The sequence below is a fragment of the Prunus dulcis genome, chromosome 4, assembly GCF_902201215.1.
Source record: "Prunus dulcis chromosome 4, ALMONDv2, whole genome shotgun sequence".
NCBI lineage: Eukaryota > Viridiplantae > Streptophyta > Magnoliopsida > Rosales > Rosaceae > Prunus > Prunus dulcis.
Genome location: NC_047653.1, coordinates 12,585,369 through 12,608,357, shown reverse-complemented (window position 1 = coordinate 12,608,357; position 22,989 = coordinate 12,585,369). Strand labels below are relative to the sequence as shown.

Below are 22,989 nucleotides of genomic sequence, written 5' to 3'. Positions count from 1 at the left end.
GCAAGAATCTCGTTGGCATAATGCTCGATCTTCAGGCCGAGACATATATTTCTTTAACTCTTCAAGAGTTTTAATGTGTTGCAAACATATTATAATCAATGTACTCACTGAGGCAATTTATGCACATTAGTATTGATTGTGCTTCAAGCACATGTCTTTCAGGGACTTGCTTCATGCAATTGCAAACCTTTCAGGGATTTTGTTTAAGGGATTAAACTTTATGACACATTATATATCTTTAACCCAACTATTTATATATCTTTAGGGAATCGCTTCTGGCGATATGCTCCATGCATTTAATAACCCTTAAAGATAACACGTTGGTCTCCGTAAATGTGCAATAATGGGGAACAATTGAATATGTAAATATGGAGAAAACCCAACATTTCTGGTTTCTGCCATAAACATTGTGTCATGCAAGTGGGTATATTCCCTTTTATTCCGAACACCCAAGTATAACTTTCAGTATTAACATCTTTTGGGGTTCGTACTGTGGGTTTGTTCTTTTACGTTCATTCTAATCTATAATGGAATTGCCGCTTTCCATTTTGATATTGTCGACATTTAATAATAGAATGTGGTTCCAATCAACATAGCCCATTGATGATTTGAGTAGCTAATCTAAAATCTAAAATTGTCATTCATCAATTCATGATCACATCATTCTCATGTGCATGCGCATGCATTAATTATAAGCATTTCTTTGCTTTTGGGTACCCAAGCCACTTCAGGGGGCTTTTATTGTCTCTTTCCGGACAGACATCTCTTATAAGATGAATTATGTGAGAATGTGGATCATAACCTCCAATGAAGCGTTATTTTACAGTAGGGCATGGATAATCTCCATTTAGGAAGTTGGAACATTTAGAATCCATATATCTATCATGCTGCAGGCATGCCACAGATTAATACATACATGTCAATTTAATTGTCCTTCTAGGACTTTAAACCATATAATTTGCTACTCATTAGGCGTGCACCATAGTAATGTTGACATGTGAAAGGATTGTCCTTCCATCCATATCATTTGCTACGCAACAGGTGTGGATCATATTGATCGCTGCTATACCCATGTTCTGTTCTTATGGGACTTTAATTTATGTAGTGTATTATCAATGTATTCAACTTGCAATCTGTGAAATTTACTTTAATAATTCATGAATACATATCAGAATGATACAAGCCATTCTTCTGGAATGGTCGTAATACAAGTCGTTCTTCTGGAACGATCTATAATGCAAGTTATTCTTCTGGAATGGTCCTTTGCATGGCATTCTTCTGGAACCGCCTTATCTCCTCATTTGGTTACCTTCAAGGATGTTGTACAAACAATAAGAGTACAAGTATGAAATAACATAAGTATCGCTTACATCCTTAGGTGGGAGAGACTTTGCTCAAATATCTTCCAAGCTCATATCGGCTCAACAAATACAACGTAATGCTTGATGATCTAGTTATATCCCACTAGAGCAAAAATCACAATTCAAGTAACCCTCAAAGTTAGGATCACTATATGGATTCTTTCTTCAGATGTCCGTTCTAAAGCAATAAAATCCCTTATGAACAGAGAGTTATAAAAAGCAAACAACAGGGGAGGAAGCAGATGAAAGCAGACAACAAACTCTCATTTCACCTAGTCTAGAAGAACTCCAGGAGTTAAGAGCATGTGGTCGTCACTACAGTTCCCTGATGTAGCAAAAATGTGATCAGGGATAGTCTCGCTTCCTGAATGGATGATAAGAGATAGTCTCGCTTCTTAAGCACATCGAGTGCTCACTAACAGGAAAAACAAGTGGATATCGCATCACTCGGTATTGAGAAAACTGGATGTCTACTGCAAAGGAAATTTCGTTAGTAACATATTTATACACAAATAAGAGGAATAGTAGAACCGGTGAATATCAAATTAACCATAAAAATTTGCGAGGTTCTCGGGGTGCTTTTGAAAAAGTAACTTCGTGAAATCCGCAAAGCAAGATTGGCTTTGACAAAAATAATACTTGAAAACACCGAAAGTGTCGACAAACATTAATGGAGGCCGTGTAAAATTTTGGAATCTGGGAAAGAAAAAGAGAATATGGGGATCCGAGATAATATTGGGATCCTGGAAACTGTAGCCATATTTTCACCTATAGATATTGCCTCTGCAAAACTTGATTGGAGGAACTGCGTTTCAACTCAACTTCCTTCATTTCTGAAACTTCAGTTTTTCTAAGACTTTCTTCGAAACATTCTTAAAATGGCTTTCTCTTCTTCTTGCCCAAACCATCTTGCCCAAACCATCTTGATTTAAATGTTGCTCCCTGTGGGGGTCCTTTTTTCTCCCTGCAGCTGTAAATGGGCTGGGCTGCCAGAAAAGGGAAATCACTGAAATTGCCCCCTGTGCTGGAGTTCGAGAATTAAGCCCCAAAAGCACTTCGGAAGGGCAGCAAAACCTTAGGAAGTGTTCTGGTTACCTTCACCAATGAAAATGAGGGCTGCTTACAGGTGTTTTGTGCTTGCTTTCAGATAAGATTTTGGCTTAGCATGAAGAGCTTGTGGCATGGGAGCAGGGTCAGCATGAGTTGAGCACCAAAGAGGAAAATAAGGCTTCTTAAGGAGAAATGTGAGTGTTTAAAATGAGGGAAACCAGATTTGCAGGGTGATCTTGGCTGAAAGGAGGTAAAAGATGAACATCGCTTCTTCCGGCAGCTTGACAGATTCTGAAAATAATCTGTCAAGCAAAGCAGAATGAAGAAGAAGGGTGAATAAGGTTACTGGATTTTGCTAGTAAGAGAGGAAGCTTGCTCTCTCAGCCTGGGTTGGTTTTTGCTAGGTGGAGGGGACCTCTTTTTATAGCTGCGGGAAACTATCCTTTCCCAAGAAACCCTGATGGTTTCTTCCCAATCTTGGCAAGCCTTTCCATCCTTTTTCCTCTCCTCTCTTGACTTTCCTATCTGGGTGAGATTTCCCCTTATCTATTTGCACAAAATCAGGAGTTTTGGAGCTCAAGACCCCCTTTCCCGCGGCTGCTTCAGTAGTAAGCTCCACTCTTGGCTACTTTTCTTCTTCTTTCCCTTCTCTTTCCTAGGCCAGCACTGATAAAGGAAAACAACTGGGTGTATATGCTGGTTTGAAAGGGTACTCCTCTTCCTGACAACTTACATGCTAATATCCCTTGGTCTCTCTGGTGTTTTGTTTTGGAACTTGATCCATTCCCATGTGCTGGCACTTTCCAGCAGCTCTGTTTAGTGATCCTGCAGACCTCTTCTACGTGGCTTCTATTTTTCTAGCAAAGGGCTGAGGCTTTTGTGGCTTATTGTGAAATTTTGTATGGGCTAAGGTACTTCATTAAATAAGTGGGCTATTTAAACATTGGGCTTTTGGTTGGGCTATCCTTTGACTAGGCTAATTTTGGTTGAGTTATTTTCCCCTTTTTGCTCACCCATATATTTGAGCCTAAGAAATGGGCTTGGGTCCCGAGGCTCCCAGGCAACCCGGAACCTCCATTTCTCGTCCCATCAATGGGCCTCATGACGACCTATTACCATCCATACCACAACCCACTCAAGCAAGCCCCGGGCATTTTGAGTGGCTTGGGCCCACTTAGGCTTGTAGTGTGTTTGGGTGTGAAACAACGATTTCATGCTTGGCATGGCATGTCGCTTGGCGTGCTTTAATTTTTTTATCATCCTTGATGTTTAATTTTGGCATGGGCTTGTAGAGCTGGCATGGTGAATTAGCATGGCGCATGAATTTCAATTCGCATGTGGCAAGTTTTCGAGTACCTCTTTTTTATGCCTTTTCTTAATAAAATGGCGTTTTGGGCTGGTAATTTATTTGGGCCCAATCATGAATTTTTTGGGTCTCAACACTCCCAACACAACTCGTGACGCCTAAGTCTGGCGTCCATCCTTTGTATCCCAATATCGTCATCTCATGGTTAATGATTCTATAATGATGAATGATGCGACTGTTGTCATAGTAGCTAGGAATTTCCTTATTCCAATGGATGAAATGCTGTTATCAGTGAGGTCTGATGAAGAGGCTATTGATGACTCAATGGCTTTTAGCATTCAGAGTGCTGCTTCTGTTTGTAACATGGCTGATCGTTTGCATGCTAGAGCAAATGAGGTTCAGGAGCTGACCACTGAAAATTCGTCTCTCTAGAGAATGCTTCATGAATCTCAACAGGAGGTTGAGAAACTTTAAAGAAGAAAATAATTCCTTGTTGAAACTGGTGAGTTCGTACTCCGTTGATATGCTGAGAAGGTTAGACATGCTGCAGATGTCCAATGAAAAAATTATGGGAGACCATGAGAGGTCATGGCTAAGCTTAAGAGGCGCCGTCATCTTCCTTCAGAGACCTCCAGAACATAATGTAATTTTATAGATTTTGCAGAGCATGCTTTTCCTTGCATGTGGAAAAATCTATCTGTTGTACGCCTTCTTTCCTGTTATAATAATTGTGTAAATTCTTAAACTTGCACCTGTGGTTTTTACGTTTTTTCAAAATGACAGTTTGGAACCATGTGCCTTATAGGTTCAAATAACCACATCAAATCTCTCAAAATTACATATTTCAATACATGTGAGTCTAGAACTTCTGGCTCGGGCTAAACACGACTTCATAATTTATTTGCCCTTTTCAAATGGGCATGAAATATAAATTGAGTAAAAGCCATGATAATATTACAATATAGTAGTAAAGAGAATTAGCTGCTATATACCAAAAACTTTAGGTTCAGGATCTCTCATATATTTGGATCCATGGGCTTCTATCCCAGATCTTATAATATAACAAAATATATGGGGAGCCTCAATTCATCATTTGAGGTTTATCCTGATATTATCCATTTTATGGTGTATTCTTAACAACCGAAATTCACAAAATATATTTTTTTCTTGAGGTGTCGATTGTAACAAAATCGAACTTTATTAAATTCATCATTTGCTTATGCCAAAGAAATATGTGGTGTACCACAATTTGCAATAATACCACAAGGGTTGTCCATTTAACTGTTGGAACTTACATGTTCTCAATATTGTCAGATTTTGTACTTCGGGCCAAAATCACATATTCTTATGGTATGAATATTTTTATAATTTCTTGTATATATTTCAGAACTTTAGGCCCTTACATAATTGTCCATGTTTTGAGGAACTTCTGTTATCTCATTTAATTGCTCATCCATGAGTTTAAGGAATTGTATGTTCCCTTTTGTATATAGTGACAGTTTACCCAAAATGGTTAATATTTATGCATACGTCACTATTCATGTATATAGTACTATTCATCAAGTCATGAAATTTGTGTCTATTCATGCATATAGTACATTTGTCAGTACAGTTACTATTCATGTGTACAGCACTATTAACCAATACGGTATTATTACATCATCAAAGAACTTCAGGTCCTTATTTACATGTCAATGATCAAGGATCTTCAAGTCCGATCACCTGTTTACGAATATAGTACCAGAGAGATTGCCAGCTCTCATATCAATATCATCCATCAAGGATCTTCAAGTCCTGATATAGTTGTATGATGAGGATCAATGAGCTTTTGGTCCTAACCTGTATACTAGAAAAACTCATCGTACCGCACAATTAATCCATAAAATAAATTGCTTGTAAATAAATTGCTGGTATAGACGATAAACCCGCATCATACTTTAAATAAATGTAAATGCGCGGTAAAATAGATTCATAAATTAAATTGCTTGAAAATAAATTGCTAGTATGGACGATAATCCCACACCATATTTTAAATAAATGTAAATATGCGATAAAGTAAATTCATAAAGTAAATTGCTGGTATGGACGATAATCTTGCACCATACTTTAAATAAATGTAAATATGTCGTAAAGTAAATTCATAAAGTAAATTGCTGGTATGGACGATAATCCTGCACCATACTTTAAATAAATGTAAATATGTCGTAAAGTAAATTCATAAAGTAAATTGCTTGCTATATAGACGTTAATCCTGCACCATACTTTAAATGAAAGTAAATTCATAAATTAAATTGTCTCATGTATGGACGTTAATTCTGCACCATACTTTAAATAATAAAGTAAATGTGCGATAAAGTAAATGTGCTTGTATGGGCACTAATTCTACTCCATACTTTTGAATAAGAATAAAAGCAGCAGTGTGGATGATAAACCCGCACCACACTTTTGAATAAATACTATTGTATGGGTAATAAAACTACACCATACAGTAAATAAATTGTATGAGTAATAAACATACACCATACAATAAATAAAGTAGATGTGGTAAATAAAACCACCACTGAATAAAATAAGAAAAGTGTTAGTATTATTAACGGCCTTCCACTGAAAATATGTTTAGTATTACTAAGGGTCCATTTTTATTAGTGGTTAGTAATACAAGAGCAAATAAATATAATATATAATAGAGAGGAGACATATGACAGAGATGAGAAAAAGAAATAACCACATAGTGTTGTGCTGAGAAAATTTAGAAGTAAAGGAGAGAGACTATCGTGCTGATAACATATTATAAAAATAAAATAATAGAGTATGAAAAGTACCACTGAATATTGGGAGTAGAATTGTATTTGCTCTTGTGATGTTTACACTGACAGAATTTCCTCTCATATAGAAATCACTCTTTTGTTTCCTCTCACTCTTCATTTCTTCTCTTCCTTTCTTTCCTCTCTTCTCCTTTGGTGTGTTCTACAATTGAATGAGCAAGCCTATTTATAGGCAAATTGGATGGCTTCATTACCCAACATTATCATTAAGCTTGCAACATCATCCTTAAGCTTTTGATTAAGCTTCCAACATCATCATTAAGCTTTTAACTAATACATCCTTCATGTGAGCTTCATCTCTCACTTTACAACAAAAACTAATTTTAGTATATTATATATATATATATATATATATATATATTTGAAATTATCAAATAGAATTTGAAAGAACCAATTAATATCATTAACATCAACAAAGCAGAGCCTAGAAGCATGCCTCCAAATCCACAATTTCCGAAGACCTTAGGTCTGGCTCAAAAGAATTTTTGTCATAATGACTTTTAGTGAAGCATATGACACGGTAAACTAGGGTGGTCTAGTATACTATTAAACATACGGCTCATATACGGTTCTTTTTCTTCTTTTTTTTTTGTCTTTTTTTGTTTTTGGGTTTTTGTTCTCCAGCAGATTCTCATTACATCCAATCAATCAATCTTATAACTCTTTCTTAATATTTTGCCACATGTTCTCATACTTCACTAAGAGAAAACACCCATTAACTCTGGTTGAATAATAAAACAAAGGATTTTTATCACAAATGGTCCTTGAGGTTTGCGAAATTATCACTTTTCGTCCTTCACGTTTTTTTGTGACACTAATGGTCCTTAAGGTTACCCTCTATAAATCAAAATGGTCCCTGCCTTTAGCTTTCGTCCAATTTTCTGTTAAATTGCTGACGTGGCACTTGTGCGGAGCCCACACATTCAATGCTATAAAGCCACGTAGCTTTAAATAAAATAAAAATATAAACTTTTAATTCAAAAAAATAAAAATAAAAACTGCACCATGACCATCCCCTCTGTGTCCTCCCTTTGCTAGCGCTGCTCCCCCCTTGCAAACACACTCTTTGCCACTCTCTCCCTCCTCTTCCTTCACTACAGTCTAATCCAACCAAACATTGCCCCTCCTTTTGGTTCTGCTTGTGATTGGACATGGGCAGTAAAAGATTGCTGTTGGCTACGAAAATTTAAGGGAAAACAGATTTTACAGAGTAGGAGATGTAGAGGAAAGAGATCAAAAGCAAGAAACATAATGTGATCATTGTGGAGGTCCAAGAGTAGAGGCCTTCTACAAGGTCAGCCAAAGATCACATATAGTCTTTGGCATTGCAGCCTTAGCCAAATCAAAAGTCAAAGCCTTTGGCTTTGTAGAATTTTAAAAAAAACAAAGAGAGAGAGAGAAAGAGACACAGGGAGAGGGAGAGGCAGAGGGAGAGGGAGAGAGAGAAAGAGAAGGGAGGAAGATGAGGGAGAGAGAGGCAAAAGATGGGTATGCGAGGGGAAAGGGCGCTGGCAGAGTGAGAATGCAGAGGGTGCAGGTATTTTTGTTTTTGTTTTTATGGATTTAAGTTTTAAAATATTTAAAATATATTTTATTTTATTTTAAGCCACGTGTCTTTATATCATTGGAAGTGTGGGTTCCACACACGTGCCACGTCAACAATTTAACAGAAATTTGACGGAAGCTAACGGCATGGACCATTTTGATTTGTAAAGGGTAACCTTAAGGACCATTAGTGTCACAAAAAAAGTTAGGGACGAAAGGTGATAATTTCGCAAATGTCAAGGACCATTTGTGATAAAAAGCCTAAAAGGAGGATGCTTTGTTTTTCTTCTTCTTGAGCACACTTTTTTTTTTTCTTCTTGACCTTTCTTCTTCTTTTTTCCCCCTTTTTGTAATCTGTTTTTTTCCCCTTCAGATTTGACTCTTATGATCAATATTCAGTAGCAAATTCAAGAAGTAAGAGCCTCTGCAAAAGCACAACTCAAGGTATGATCAATTATGCTTTGTATATTTAATTGATAATTTGATATTGATTTTTATTAGATTAATTTATATTGATTTTCATTAAATTAATTGATGATTTGATATTAATTGATATATATATATATATATTGAAAATGTCTAAATCCTCTTTCGAATAATTCGGGTAGTTCAATTTTTTATAAAAGAATATTTGGTTGTCAATTTTTTTTATTAATAAAGCTTTAATCTTTCAAAATTACACCTCTGTTGAAAAATTCCTAGGTCTGCCAGTAGTTCTGGGTGTTATACTTGTTTTTCCAAACATTTGTTTATGACAGACTGCCTTTTATCCTATCTATGTATGAGTTTGATGTTGTACTTCGACTCTAAATTTTTTCATACTTTGACTCTAAATTTTGTGTACGAGTTCAGTATTACTCTCTGGCAATAAATCTACATCATGTATATTTTTTGTTTGTAAAAATAATAAACAGAAGGCTAAGAAAATGAGAGAAAACCAAAAATGTTTTTTCTGAATAGTTCTGAAGATTTTTCATTGTATTGATTTAGAAAGATAAAGAGAGTATTTATACTCTTACCCAAGCTTAATAGTTATGTTTTAACGCCAATGGGGTCTAGCCTAGTGAAAAATGACCTCAATTTGCAGATCAGTGGTGTAATGACCCAAACCTAAAATTCATATTTAATTAGTAATTTATTATGCAGAAAGACAATTTTGCCCTTGGAATAATTTATGAACGAAAAGTTGACTTTTTGACCGAAAAGGAATTTGACAATTCTACAGACACCGTTGCGTAGAGCATGACGAAATGAGTTCATAGACACGAAGTGGGCTTGAATCGGAGTTTTAACGAAGAAAATACGGTTAAAATATCACGAGGGGCAAAATTGTAATTTGAAAAATCAGATTTTAAACCCTCACTCTCTCTCTTCTCCCTCAGTTTGTCTCTTTCTCTCTCCCCCTCCCGTCGCTCGAGCTCCCCTCTCCTCCCCCGATTCGGTTTTGTGACGCCGTCGCCGCCACAGAACACCACCGGCCACGAGACCGGTCTTGTTCGAACCGCCACCACCTCCTCTTCCTTTTCCGATCACTCTCAGCCCGTGAAACTGCCGGCGTTGGCCGGAAATTGCAGAAAACTGAGCAGTTTTGACAGAAACGTCAATTACTCGTTCTCCTTCAATTCTTCTCCAAATTTGTCGAGTAAGGTAAGGATTTCTATCTATTTTTCATGCTCTACCTGATGGTTGGGTAGGAATTAATCGGTTCTCAGTGTAGATATTGGATTTTTGAATTGGAAATTCGGCCGGTTTTTGACCTCCTTGGTCGACCACTTTCGGTCAGTTTTTGGGGTAGGTCCAAGAACAAAAGTGGTTCCAAATATGGTGTTATACCTAAACTAGGAGTTTGGAGCCGTGAGTTTGAGATTTTCCGGCAATGCGTAATCGCTTGGGAGACCCAGCGCTGCCGGAGCGTGCGGCGGCGCATGCGCGAGGGTAGTACAGTGGCACTGTATTTTGATGTGATCCTTAGGTTGTCACGAGTGCGTAGGAATTCGCGGATCTCAATTTGGATACCGTTTGAGCCTCGAACGGATTTTCCATATTGTGCGATTTTCGGGTTCAATACTGTTGAGCCGTTGTATCGTAATCTTTTTCAGATATGTTACTCTAGATAATGTTAGAATCATGTAGGATTCAACGAATTGTGAATCGGAGTCCCGGATACTCCGAAATCATGAACCCTAGGGCTAGGGTTTAGAAATTATGCGATTACACGATCGTGATCAATCCGACCGCCCGATTGACACCAATACCCTCGGGACTTTGTCCTAGATATATTGGACCTTCTAGCGGCTTCCGGATCATAATGTGAGGTCATGGACCCGTGGGGTCCTAGATTGATTTTTGGGACTTTAATGCTTTTTGAGTCCTAAAATACAGCTAAACTGGAATGAAAGCTTTTATGTGCGTAGGGATAACTTTAACTTGACGCACATACTTTTAGGAGCTGGGGGTCAGGGTTTTTAATTTAATACTACATGGAATTAATTGAATATTATGGTCATTGAATCAGGCATCCGGGCACCTGTTGACCCGTAGGAGGGACCTTCAAGAGGTCCAGTGAGCTTGGACTATCAGTGAGTGGACTCTTTGTTTTAATAAATGAATTTAAGTAGTTCAGTTTCAGTTATAAGCTGTTTTATTATGTTAAATATTTTATGTTGCATGTTGCCGAGTGAAATCTCTTTTAAAGAATATAGGAAAAGATATTCTCATTAATTAGCAGATAAATGGCAGCGGAATTTTAAAGGTTACAGAAAGTTAATTATTCAACAGCTTTGCTTCAGAAACTTTATATTTTCTTAAACCACCTTGTACCCAGATATTACATGTTGCCTTCAGATCATATTGGTTGCCTTCGGTTTAGTCAGCATGCTTGACAGTTGCCCCACGAGTTCTTTGGTACTCAAACTCGTGTGGAGCGAGTAATGCGGATCAGGTGGACTACGGTCCCCTGAATCCTGCGAGTTGCAGCTCGGACTGACCTCGTGTCACTGAGACCTGCGAGTACGTGTCACCTATGGTGATGCAAAGAATTGACGGATATAAGGAATTGAAGGAAATAAGGGTACATCTAGGTGATAGTTTTAAACTGTTTTCAAAAGTAATGTTGACCATGCATATGATTGGTTTATATACATGTATAATTATACGTGCATTGATTTCAGAAATAAAAAGAATAATTTAATTTGTATAACTGTTTTTACAGTGGGGTTAGTATGTTCATATGCTATTTTCTAAACTTTGTTTTGGGTCCACTCACCCTTTTTGTTGTTTTGCACCCCCAGGCAGTAGACGTGCACAGGAATCCACCACCGGGCCGTTTCCCATCTTCCTGGCCTTTCTTTTGATGTAGGATTTTTGTTTTGTAAAAGGATTGATTCCTTTGTAAATGCTTTGTAGTTGCTCTGATGTTTTGCCCTAGACTGAGACTTGAACTGTTGGAATGTATATATATGTATGCTGGCAGTTGGTTCGATATATATACACTTATTTTGGCAGGTGTAAATTATTTGGTATTGAGCCAGTTACAAGGGAAACTCTGCCGGTTTTTCGGTAGATGTTAACCTTGTTATTTTATCATGTTTTGTATAGAAGGGCAAATAGGTCATTTGTACCCGACATTCGCCAGGTGTCGGACACGCACAGGGTCTGGCTCGGATTCCAAAGTGGAATTTGGATCGGGTCCTGTCAAGTGGTTTCTTATTCTCACATTAGTTTCTTATTCTAACTCTTATGACACATTAGTAGTGCGTGTAAAAAACGTCCGTCTTCTTATAGTTTAAATTATTACTTATATTCAAAATAATTAAGTCTAAACTAAATGCTTAGCTGTATAAATAATGATCTAACTAATTTGTAAACAGACTAACCAGCCTTTATCACTAGAAGACACCAATTATTTGCTACGAACAAAATGCATATGACTAGAAGACACCAATTATTGAAGGCCACCAGCCTTTATCTTAATATTTTTAGAAAATTCAGGATAAGTCCAATTCTGATGACATTTTTTTTGAAGCTACTTATTTTTTAATCACCACAATCCCAAGTATTTCGAGTTTTGAGCATTTTTTGACTTTTTGATGTTTACTTCTTAATTTTTTTAAGGGCTAACATCATTTTACCTTCTGAAAGTTCTGGGTCATTTTTTAAAATCGATTACGAATGTCACATTCCGAGATTGGCTCCACTGTAGCACGATATTATCCGCTTTAAGCCCCCCCTCTCTACCCTCACGGTTTTGTTTCTAGGAACTCACGAGCAACTTCGCAGTGGGTCACCCATCCTGGAATTACTTTAGTCCAAACTCGCTTAACTTCAGAGTTCCCATGACTTCGGTGCCAGTGAGCTCTCAAAAGGCCTCATGCTAGATGGAGGTGGGCATGTACATATAAGGCACATCACCGCTTCTCCGTTGGTTAATGTGGGATGTTACAACTGAGCTTCAATTTTGTCAATTTACGCCCTAATGTTTTAAAATTCAACCAATGTACACTTTTTGTCAGTTTGACTGTTTGGTTTTCTGTTAAATGATGACGTGTCAAAAGTACGGTCCACTTTTTTGCTTAAATATAATTAAATGTTAAGAAATAATATTTGACAGATATTAAAATAAAAATAAAAACATTTCTCTCTCTCTCTCTCTCTCCATCTTCGTATTAACCCTCACTCCAATTCAAGAATGACCCCAAATTTTCAAAAGGTAAAATGATATTAGCCCTTTTTTAATTATTCTGTGATTTCAATTTTACTCCAAAAATATAAATAAGATAAAAAATGGATAATTACGTGGTATAAATGGAGATTTCTATCACAATAATGACGATATTTAATGCTTTTAATATAGGGTCATAAATAGGGTAGAAAACTGGGTTCTATGACAATAATTACTTTAATAAACTATATGCAGTGATAAATGAAACAAATGTTGTACATTTTTCCAGCAGGTTCAAATCCAATCCAATGCAATGCTCCAAGTAAAATTACCATGATCCCAACACTTATTTGCATTCAAAGGGAGGTATTGAGACCCAATCCTTACCTACAACCTTACCTATACCGCAGGTATAGGACCCCACCATTACCTACACCATAGGTACGTTTTTTCACCCAAACCTTGCCTAGACCATAGGTATTTTTATTTCTATTTTGACCCAAAAATTACCTACAATATAGTTAAAAACCTCACAACCTATAACATAGGTCTGTAATTGACGACACAAGGTGAGAATACTCTAAATTTATAGAGTCGACATTACTTGAAACCCAAAAACTTATGCATTAGAGAAGCATGAATCAACATAAATTAGTATGATTTTAGGAGAAAACGTGATTTAGGGATATGTTTGATATATTTGTCTTTTCTATTCAATGGCTGTTTGGGCCAAAATCCTGTGCACCCAACCCAACGCTACAAAGTCCAGAATAACAAAGACAAAAACGCTAGGACCCGAGAAGTTTGGACTCTAAAAATAAACAGGAACCAAAGGTCCAAAATCCAACAAAAGCCCCGCCTAAAACCTATCTCAAGTTTGGGCTTCGAAGAAACTAAATTGGGCTTGGCATGATCAAAGTAAAAAGTGAAAACCCAAAAGAAAACAGACCCACGTGATTTTTTTTCTCTAACTTGGAAAAGCCAAACAAATTCAACTTGGTTGATAAAAGAGTTGACATAGGCAGGCAAAAAGAAGGGATGTCTCTGATATCTCTGCCACCACAAGATCAAGACCCTTTTATATATTCAGAGATATTGTTTCTACTCCAAAGAAAGCACCATCTTTTAAGGGATACGCATGATAAAGTTCTCAAAAAGAGATAAGCAGGAAAATAGGGAGTTGTTCAAACTGGAAAAAGCAAACTGAACATCACGGTTTGAGCTCCCACAAGGGGCAGTTGGAATTAAAGAGGGGTAAGGTTCTCTTCCAAAAAACAGAGAAGTGATTGGTCTTAAAAAGAACTGACTATTGAAAGTCTATATACCAGAAATTGATAAAAATCCATTCTTCTTTATATTTAAAAAAATGAAAGATCTTTTGAGAATTTTTGCCGCCCATTATTGAAAGAAAGAAACCCTACTCCAGAACATTTCTTATAAATTTAAAAAGAGGGTAAACAGAGCAAGGAATTATTCAACAATCAATCAAACAATCAGAAATCAACCAAAGGCAAAAAACTCAAACTGATCACTTGATAACTAAGAACCTTCAAATAAACTGGAGCAACCAGAAGCTCATTTGAGCCACAAAAGAAGCCAGCTATAGATCAGAACTTCCAAAGTTCAGGCCAAAGTTCAGGCTTAGAGAAATAAGTTATTCAAAACGAGATTTCTCTCGTTACAAATTTGGCTCAGCAAAAGCCAAGACAAGCAGAGTTTGAGTTTTCACAAATATGAAAACCTCAACAAATTTTACAGTGTAGTTCCAACTTATTAAGTCATCAAGTATAGCCACTTTTGCCCCTTCATACTAAAGAAGCCGCAGTTCTACCCACTCAAAAGCCTCCCAAGGCTTGAAGTAGATTAAAGCTTTGCCAAAATTAAACTTTGATATCGATTTACACCTAAAGCTAAGCAATTGAAGTTGTTAACAGCTCAGTCTAGCATGAATGTACTCGGTTAAACCCAGATCAGAAGTTTCTACCCAGGCAAAAATGGCATTCCAGCCGTCTTTTTTTGTCTTTCTAGAGTTGATTTTTCCCTTTTTAATTCTATAGAAGGCAGTTCTGCCTAAAACAGTCCACTTTATTATCATCTATTTGGCCAGAACTACCAATTTTATACTGTGATAAAATATGAAGTCCTCACCGGTTTGAGGCAAGAAAAGAACTTACTTGGGAGATATTCCTCACCCAAATTCACAATCGCTTGTTTAGAAATCAGTAACTTGGGGCGCAAGTTATCTGTTTCAAAGAAGTCTGCTAGGATTTTTCGTTGTTAGCAGTGGCACGCTCGCACACCAAAGAAAATTGGCTTGTTGACCAGTCAATGGTTTTCAAGGCAATGGGGAACTTTGCCCTTCCATCACAGGAGTAAAAACAAAACAGGTGAACAATGGCGCACATGTTGTAAGAGCATCTATAATCATACTCCCTTTTTTTTTCAGTTAAAATTTAATTAAAAACACACGAAAGTTAGTTTAGGGAGTCATAAATATTATAGTTATTTTTTAATTCAATATGATTGATTCATCTATTTATATATACAGTCCAGATCTCTTGGACCACAGGAGTCCAAGAGATTGTGGTCATCCACCGTTGGATATTAATCCAATAGTTCAAAAAAGTTTCTTAAAAGGAGTGCAAGAGTGAGTGAACCGTTGAATTTACATCCAACGGTGAGTGACCAGAAATCTCTTGGACCCCTGTAGTCCAAGAGATCAGAACTGTATATATATATATATATATATAAGTAGTTAGCATTACTTAAAAGTTTAAACTATGCATAAAACAAAGCAGCATTAACTTATAGGGAGCCACTAAAAGTCATTTTTCTCTCATCTGATTTAGGAGCTCCTAAAAGTTTCCCTATTTTAGGGCATCCACAATGGCCTCCTAAATCACCTCTTTAGACAAATTTTACGGAGTAATTGGAAAAATATAACTCCAACTATGCTCACCATCCACCTCCAGCATGATTGTAGATGCTCTTAGGAGGTGGATAGGGAATATAGTTGGAGTTGTATTTTTCCAATTTCTTCCTAAAATTTGTCTAAGAAGGTGGTTTAGGGAGCACGTTGTGGATGCACTAAATATCTTAAATCTTGTGGACATAAGATTTGCTTACTTTGCCACATTACTGGATTTATAGATTATAATCAACAATAAACAATTGATGTCCTGCGTCCATTATATCTTAATAAAATTGGACCTATTTCCAAGAAGTCCTAATATTTTTCCCAATATGTCATACTTGTCTCGATTGGTTTACTTATATTGGTTTTTATTATTGGTAAGGTGTTTTATTTTATAGAGCAACAAAAACATATTCGTTTTTATTATCCAATAATTATTATTAGTTCCTGCACACAGAATAATAAAAAAATCATTAATTTATCATTTTTTTAATAGGTGTTCACCTGATATTTTTATCCAAAAAGTCCGGGGTGATCTTATATATGGAGCACCCTACAAACTTTTTATTTGTGAAGCACAAACACAACACCACCTAAATAATTAAGAAGTGGAAGAAGATGTTAAATCTCCTGAATGAAACCTTCTCAAGCTTGTTGCAACCTTTTTCCTTCAAGTATACAAATGGTTCTCCACTTCCGCAAACTCATCACCACCTTCTCCACCAAAGCTCCCCATCATTGGAAACCTTCACCAACTAGGCCAGCACCTTCAGCGCTCTCTTTAAACCCTAGCTCAACGCCACGGGCCGCTCATGCTCCTCCATTTCGGAAGTGTGCCGGTCCTTGTGGTCTCCTCAGATAAGACTGCCGGCCAGATCATGAAAACCCATGACATCACATTCGCCAACACACCCAAGAACACCTTCTTCAAGAAGTTTTGCTACAACTTCAAAGACGTGGCCTCGGCTCCTTATGGTGAGTATTGGAGGCAGATGAAAAGTATATGCGTCTTAAATCTCCTTAGCAACACAAGGGTTCGTTCTTTTCGTGGCGTAAGAGAAGAGGAAACTAAATCCATGATCGACAATATAACTAAGCACTGCTCCTCATCCCCCTACTCAATATCATCAGCGGTTAATTTAAGTGAAATGCTCGAGACGCTTACGAATGATGTTAGAGTAGCTCTTGGGAGGAAGTACAGCGATGGCCCGGAACGTGGGAGGACGTTTAAGAAGCTTGCCGGGGAGCTGACGTTGGTGATGTCGCGTATCGCCCGTCTTAATGGTTTGGACGCCAAGTTTGACGATCTGGCTAAACGGTTTGATGAGTTTTTAGAAATAGTTGTTCAAGAGCATATGGATGAATTTCGTGGTCTTACCAAGAATGAGGACCAAAAGTATCTTGCGGACGTTCTGCTTTGCCTTCAGGCTGATTCTCCTATTGACAGAGTTAGCATCAAGGCTATCATCTTGGTAATTAACTCTCTCTCTCGCTCTCTCTCTCTCTCTCTCTCTCTCTCTCTCTCTCTCTCTCTCTCTCTCTCTCTCTCTGTTACATGCATAGTGGTGTTGGATTGTCTTATCTTTCTCACCATAGTAATGCTAGAATTACTCAGTTTGTTCGAAGAATGATGTTACAATATGCTTGTTATGTGATCATATCTAAAGAAATAAATAAGTTTTAACCAAAATTGAACCATATCTGAAATTTTTTATTGTCAAACTCGTGCTAGCCAGCCAAGAAACAGAAAGAAAAAGATGTGTTGTGTGACAAGAGACTAGTAATATTAAAAAGAAAACATTTTGTAAAAAACTAATATAAGTCAAACATTTTGGACTAATTTGATATTTATAAGGCTTATTTATTGATATGCCTCTTATGTTGTACCGAAAATCTCAATTTGCCCCTACAATTTCAACTAAGTCAATGTGCCCCCTATGCTTTCATTTCGTGTTCGACATTCACTCATTCCGTCAATTTCTTTGGTAACACCATTAATTTGTTGACTTGACTTGGGTATTTTAGTAATTTTAGCTATTTAAAAATTCAACTTATATTAGATTGTGGTGTTCTAATATTTCTTTGAAGAGCACATATGGGCTTAGCCAAGTTGGCTAGAGCGGATGTGCTCCCACTCTGCACCCGAGTTCGAATCCTCCTCCCTATAATTTAGAGTTGAACATCGCTTGTATAAAAATAAAAAAAATTCTTTGAAGCAGGAGTATTTTCAAGGTTTTTGAATGTTTCAAGCCTTCTACCTTTTTATATATATAGATAGATAACATCCTAACCCCAATTCTTTGGGGTTTATATATAATTTTCCATTAACTTTTAATCGATTTTTACCATTAAAATTCTTGTAGGATGTGTTTGTTGGTGGCACTGATACCTCATTACACTCCAAGAGTGGACAATGTCCGAGCTTTTAAGGCATCCAAGAATCATGGAAAAATTGCAGAATGAGGTACGGGGGTTAGTGGGCAAGAAAACAGAAATAATTAGAGAGGATGATTTGGTTGGAATGCACTACTTGAAGGCAGTTATCAAGGAGACTCTTCGCCTACATCCTTCAATTCCATTGCTATTGCCCAGGCTATCGACCCAAGATGCACAAATAAATGGCTACGACATTAAAGCCAACACACAAGTTATAGTGAATGCATGGCAAATTGGAAGAGATCCCAAGTCATACAACAAACCAGAGGAGTTCGAGCCAGAAAGGTTCTTGGACAGTGCCATAGATTATATAAAGGTAATTACTTCCACTACATTCCATTTGGGGCTGGCAGAAGAGTTTGCCCAGGAATTCAGTTTGCCATGGCTGTCCAAGAGATTGCTTTGGCAAATTTAGTGCACAAGTTCGACTGGGCGTTGCCTGATGGCGCAAGAGGGGAGGACTTAGACATGACTGAATCTACTGGGGCAAGCGTTCGCAGAGTATATCCTTTTAAAGTTGTTGCTATTCCATATTTGGGCTAATATAGTGTTGGTGTATCCGAACTAGATTTTGTTTATTCACAACAAATAAGAAATTATCATATCTTACGCTATTATTTGGTAATCAAAATTTGAAATAATGGTATTGATATAAATATGTATCTATTAAGAAAAGTGTGGAATTGCTTGTGGTCTCACTGAGGATTTAGTTGTTGAAATGTCCATTGTTTGGTTTCCCAGGAAAGGATTTTCTAATAAACTCTCACTTTGTCTTTTATTTATTTATTTAAAGGATATAATTAAGGGACGCCAAAAACGCATAATTACCATAATTTTATGACCTGATTTGAGTCAATCTTATTTGTACACCGTGTATCCTTCTTGTATATTGTATGGCCTAAACCTGGATAGAGGCTTGGGCCTATACTGGATCTCTTGGTGATAATGCCTTTTGGAGAAAACCTGCACACTTCGAACAGTTATCAGAATAGGAGCGAACTGGGGTTGGTCCTAGCTGATCCCCTCCGATGGCTAAGTCAGAAGCTATTTAGAGATGGAGAAAAGGATGTAGAGTTTTTCAGTGACAATCTTTATTACCTTTGTCGAGAGATAGGTGAGGAGTATTTATAGGTGTAATCATTAGGTCTATTTTCTTTGGGCTGGTATGGGATGTGGGTGTCCGAGACCGACCCGGCAGTGGTTTTCCTAGCTAGGTTCAGCTACTCCGCACGTGAGTAACTGATGGCTTCGCGGAGGAGGTCTTTGTATGTCTCCAGGGGTTTCCTGGTGAGGGAGAAGTAAAAGTCTTCTCCCTAAAGTCCACCCATCAACGCATTGTGTGCTGTGGCCTCATCGCACTCGTCACAGCGTGCGTACTCGTTGTTGAATCGGGTGATGTAGTCTCTAAGTTTCTCGTTAGGTCGTTGTCGACCGTGGATAAGTTATTCGCGGTGTATAGCCGATCAGAAATGATCATTTATCTTTCTAAGAAGACCTTCCTGAGCTCGGTGAAGGAGCTAATAAACTCTAGGGCGAGTCGCTTAAACCAACTCGTGGCCGGGCCTTTGAGCGTTGTCGGGAACAGGTGACATTTGGTCGCCTCGTTTGCGCTGCGTCCCTCCATGGCGTAGCGAAAGTTATCCAGATGGTCATATGGGTTGGTCATCCTATCATACAAGGGGATCTTCAGAGCCTTCGAATCTCCCACTACCTTAATGTCTAGTAGGTCGCGGGTATATGGCAGTGGGATTTCTTCTTCGGTGAATTCTGGTACTCTGGGCATTTTAGATTTCTCTACCTGCCCTAGCCGATCTCACACTCTTCTTAACTCGCCGGTGACTAGGTCTCTGAATTTGGAGGTGATGCCATCGACTTCCTCCTCGGCTTCCTTAGAGCCAATCTGGGCATTTCCTTTGTGTAAACTTCCTACTAGGCGTTTGTTGCGCTCCCGCCAGGCTTTTTTCTCCTTCAATATGTTCTTCGCGTCGATCGCCACTCGCTTTGATGTCTCAGCCTCCGCCGACATGGACGAGGTTTCGCTGGTATCCTTGGTACCAGTCGACTTGGGGTCTTGTTGTGAGTCCACCCGGTCTGCCATCTCTGCATGGTTTTTTTGCAGTATTTCGTTTTGCGAGCGAAGGGGAAAGAGAAGAAAAAAAGTGAGACAATCCTAAGAATTTTAGAGAATTTTGGCTAAACCTCCTAACAAGACTGCATCCTAAAAAATAAATAGTAAAAAAAAAATTAAAAACTTAAAATAAATAAAAGTAAATAAAAACAAATAAAAATAAAAAATCCGATCGGAGCTGGCCATAAAAAGAAGAAATCCGATCGGTTTTGGCTAAACTTCCAATCCTTCGTTCTCCTTCAATTCTCCACCAAATCTGTCGAGTAAGGCACCCGGGGCCAAACCGGCCTGCAGGAGGGACCTTCAAGAGGTCCAACTAGCTCGGACCAAAAGTGAGTGGACTTCCTTTCATAAATGATTTTATATAAATAAGTTTATGTAAATGATTTATAGAAATGAATTTCGTTATTGGATCTTGAATAAGTTTTATTGACTGTTTTTCCGAGCATGATTTGTGCAGTAAAATATCTTTATCTCTATGCTGCTTAGTTGATTATGCTAAAGTGATATAAAAAGCAGAGTTGAGATCTATATTAGAGGAAATAGCAGCTTAGTTTCAGATACAGTTATCTATCAGACTTTTCTAAAATATTTTATTTTTTTAAACCACCATGTACCCAACTATGGTTATTACCCTCAGTTATGTTGATGTCTACGGACATCCAGTTTACCCTCAGTTTTGTCAGTGCACTTGACATTTGCCTCACGAGTTTCGGGGACGCTCGGACTGTGAGTGCCAGGATTTGCGGCTCGGATTGACTGTGTGTCGCCAAGACCTGCCAGGATTTGAGGCTCGGATTGATTTGGTTGCCCGAGACCTGCCAGGATTTGCGGCTCGAGTTGATTTCGTGTCACCGAGACCTGCCAAGATTGCGGATCAGGCTGACTACGGTCCCCTGAATCCTGCTAGTTGCGGCTCGGGTTGACTTTGTGTCACCGAGACCTGCCAGCGGATCAGGCTGACTATAGTCCCCTGTATCTTGCCAGTTTGCGGCTCGGATAGACTTTGTGTCGCCGAGACCTGCCAGGGGAATTGACGGAATTACAGGGGTACATCCGAGTGGTAGTTTTAAATGGATTACAGTGCTTTTATGCAAGGTTTGAGTACATTGCTTTTATGCAAGTTTGATTACAGTGTTTTTATGCAAGTCTTGATTTCAGTGATTTCATGCAAGTTTTATTGATCTTGAATACGATTGGATATATATATATATAAATATCTACCTTGACTTCAGCATGTGAATGCCGTAAGTTTAGTATGATTCAAATGCAGAGTATATATTCAGTTTTACTTAACTATTTTTTTTTTACATTGGGGGTTAGTATATTCTTAGACTATTTTATGAACCTTTATTTTTGTCCACTCACATTTTCAAATGTTTTGCGCCCCCAGGCTGTAGCGTGCACAGGAAATCCACCACCGGGCCATCTTGCCTTCCGCGCCTCCTTGTGACAGAAGTGTTGGTTTGTAAAAAGTTTCAACTCTCTATAAACTATTAGGATTGCTCTAATATATTGCCCTAGAGTGAGATTGGAACTTTTGGCATGTAAATTGAAGTGCTGGCAGTTGGTTGTGTGGATATTTTGCTCGTTCTGACAGGTGGAAATTTTGGGATTGAGCAAATTACAGGGGAGACTCTGCCGAATTTTCGGCAGGAGTCGAGGTTAAAATTTCAATTAGAAGGGCAATTAGGTCAATTGTGCCCGACATTCGCCAAGTGTCGGACACGCACCGGGTTCGACTCGAATTCCAAAGCGGAATTTAGTTCGGGTCCTGTCATACAGCTCCACAGTCCACTGTTCCATCTTTACCTACACAAATCCTTGGACCCGCCTGTTAAAAACAACAAATTTATTTAGAATTCCCCATAATTTATAAGTCTGCTCATCCTTTGTGCATGTTTTAATAAAATGTGGCATGTGTTACTGATCATATCAACATTAATTTATTTCTTACACTGAAGGCTGTGAATTTGAAAGGGCTTTCTTGTTGGAAAAGACCATTTTCATCAAGCCATCTCTCTGGCCGAAATTCTTCTGCATCATCTGTGAGATCCCACATCGACCAAACGGAGAGGGGGTGATGTGCCTTATATGGCACACCTCGCATCCATATAGTGGGAGGCCTCTTGGGAGCTCACTGGCTTTGGAGTCGTAGGAACTCCAAAGTTAAGCGAGTTGGAGGCTAGAGCAATCCCAGGATGGGTGACCACCCTGGGAAGTTGCTTCGTGAGCTCCCAGAAACAAACCCGTGCGGGACACTGTCGAGTGGGCCCAGAGCGGACAATATCGTGCTAGGTGTGGGAAGCCCCCCAACTTGGACGAGGCCTTGTGGGAGCTCACTGGCTTCGGGTTCGTAGGAACTCCGAAGTTAAGCGAGTTGGAGGCTGGAGCAATCCCAGGATGGGTGACCACCCTGGGAAGTTGCTCCGTGAGCTCCTAGAAACAAAACCGTGCGGGCAGTGAGGGAGGCCCAAAGCGGACAATATCGTGCTACGGCTGAGCCGGTCCTGGGTGTGACAGTTTGGTATCAGAGCCACTCTGCCGTGTGGTGCGAGTGTGCCGACGAGGACGTCGGATCCCTTAAGGGGGGTGGATTGTGAGATCACACATCGACCAAACGGAGAGGGGGTGATGTGCCTTATATGGCACACCTCGCATCCATATAGTGGGAGGCCTCTTGGGAGCTCACTGGCTTCGGGTTCGTAGGAACTCCGAAGTTAAGCGAGTTGGAGGCTGGAGCAATCCCAGGATGGGTGACCAC

General features: G+C 38.6%; 2 pseudogenes; one reads left to right on the top strand and one right to left on the bottom strand.

The window, feature by feature from the left end:
- The first annotated feature begins 16,279 nt into the window (after positions 1-16,279).
- Positions 16,280-18,640, top strand: LOC117624733 (annotated as a pseudogene).
- Positions 18,641-22,002: 3,362 nt separating this feature from the next.
- LOC117625390 overlaps positions 22,003-22,989 on the bottom strand; it is a 3,042-nt pseudogene continuing 2,055 nt past the window's right edge.